At 38.8% G+C, this 2,469-nt stretch overlaps 1 long non-coding RNA gene across 1 annotated transcript; it reads left to right on the forward strand.

Moving 5' to 3' along the window:
* The first annotated feature begins 791 nt into the window (after window positions 1–791).
* Window positions 792–1,356, forward strand: LOC117152313. The gene is made up of 2 exons (XR_004462659.1): window positions 792–1,124; window positions 1,246–1,356. It is a non-coding gene; the product is annotated as an uncharacterized LOC117152313 (long non-coding RNA).
* The last annotated feature ends 1,113 nt before the right edge of the window (window positions 1,357–2,469 follow it).

The following is a 2,469-nucleotide window of genomic DNA, read 5'->3' on the forward strand; positions in this document are numbered from 1 at the left end:
TACGCAAGAAGCAAGTAACAGGCAATAACCGAAGGGAATGGCAATAAGGAGACAGATAAAGACGAAGCGATCGAGTGAGACGGTGGAGAGCAACAGCGTGTGCAAGTGCAAACCGTGGAAAACAATGGTCGAAAGCATGTCACTGGAAGAATGAAAGTGCTCGAGAAGGACATCGAATGCGAAAGAGCGATGAGACGTGACGCAGCGACACATCAGACACATGACGTAGCGATTCATGGACTCACCATCGAGATGTTGATAACGTTGCTCTTCCGTGTGCGTAGCTCGGTGTCGCTGGCCACTGGGTTAACTACACACGCGTCTGCAGTCGAAGCTTCACTGTCGGCGTGGGTGCTATACAGCGTGCACGCCGGTTGTAAACCAGCCGCCTGGCGAATCGATACTGCGCGAATCAAAGCATACAGCAGTTCCACGAGGGGACCGTATAATATGACGTACGATGCACGATGCACGGGACTACGAGAGGACTACGACTGACAGAGAACAATGTGCAAGATGTCGATCCGGCAAGTCTACCAAATGGTTTTTGGCCTGTGCACACTGTTACTGTTACGCACACGAGATGCCGTTACGCGTAATCGGAACGAGTCGTACGACTTGGCAGCAATTAGCAAGTTAGCACTTGCCGGCCAATCGTAGCAGTGCAGACGTACGAGAGAAAAAGATCGATTACCACGACGAAGACGATGTCATAACTTCTCAACCGTCTGATTTCGGTTTGTCCATGAAACGAATGGGTCATGGCTTACGGGGCTCACGAAGCCGATTTTCTTTGTATTCTATCTACGTGTTGTACGCTTCGATGACCACGCGACCGCTGCCGAACCTCGCCGACTTTTGCCGAACGAGCAACTGAATTTTGGTGCTTCGTACAGGCTTTTCCAATTTTCCGATTAATGAAATATTTACAGCTGTCATTGCTCGCTCACGTATTCTAGGTTCTAGGAATATCGTATATGTCTTTTGGAAACTAGAGATGCCAGTTCTGTTCCAGTTTCTCTTATTTTACAGTGACAAATATCAAGGTATGAAACTCGGTCGATGGTACGAATTTTAAAGGTAAATTCACGTCATTGAAATACTTGGATTTATTACTGGAAGAAGTAATTGTTACGTTACGATATTAACGAGGGCGAGAAATTATATATTTCTATGCAATTCTGTAGTTTCTCTCGTAGAAAGAACCACGTCTAAAAAATATTCATTTTGATCTGTTTCAAGCAGACTTCGTGCTCAGTCGGACAAATAAAGAATATGAACTTATGTTGGAACATAGTGCCATCTACCAGAGTCAATAACAGCTGCGAGTTTTTGAAAAACTGCCGCTTTGGAATTCGCAATACGTGATCAAAATTGCACATACAACAATTATTTAGAAATGTTTAATATATATTAGAAGGAACATTCTATAATTCAAAGATATGTAGTTAACAAAAAGTTTACAGGGAATTCTGGTATTAGTATATTAGTAACAAATGTAATATTGCTATTGAATCTCATTGATGTGGAATTAACATAATATATATTTTGTAGAATGTTAAAGCGACGAGCATGGATGAAAAATCGATGCATCGAAGTGCTTTTACTGCCAAATATTGCCAGTCAAATATTGACCGATTGAAGCAGAATAGACATGAACACAATACTTCAATGTTTAATATAGAAGCGAAAAACTAATTTTATCCTTTGAGGAAATATTTACTATACGTCATATTTTCATTATATGTATACATATATATTATACTGGGTACAATATTCACGACGTATATAAACTATATATATATATATATATATCACATATATATATTCATATAATATTTGAATTAGGAATTACATCAACAAATTTACGTTTACATTGTTGTTCGGAAAAATTATTACAATCTAGATAAGACTCGTAACCACTACGAGATGTTTTCCTGGAAACAAGCTACGTTTCATTTGAAACGCTTTATCGAACGATGTATACTCCAAGCGATATCTGCGCGGATCGATTAAAACGAGACACCCTGTACATATACGTAAATGTATCTATTAAATTACTTAACACATTGTGATATTGCACAACATTTTGGTACAGCTGTAATAAACGACTAATCAAATATTCAATATGCATCTTGTTGCACGCGATAGAATTCTAACGCAATCTGTATCTATATTTCTAGCTGACAAGAGGAAATCATTTCTGCAATCGAGGTCGATGAGTTTAACACTTATAAACTTAGACCTCTATACCTACTGTTGGAAAATGTCATTTACTTTTCCCCGATTAGAGAAGAAGCATTATTACAGATTCTATATGGAGAGCAGCCAAAAACAGGGACCCATAAATATCCAGAGAATCTGTCAGTTAATCTTAAACTATATTCGAATAAGCGAAATATTATATCGAAAGTCTGATTGTTCGTTCTATTATCCTGGAAATCCCATTACCCGAGTATTTTTGTCGAA

The sequence above is a fragment of the Bombus impatiens genome, unplaced genomic scaffold, assembly GCF_000188095.3.
Source record: "Bombus impatiens unplaced genomic scaffold, BIMP_2.2 scf_1079, whole genome shotgun sequence".
Lineage (NCBI taxonomy): Eukaryota > Metazoa > Arthropoda > Insecta > Hymenoptera > Apidae > Bombus > Bombus impatiens.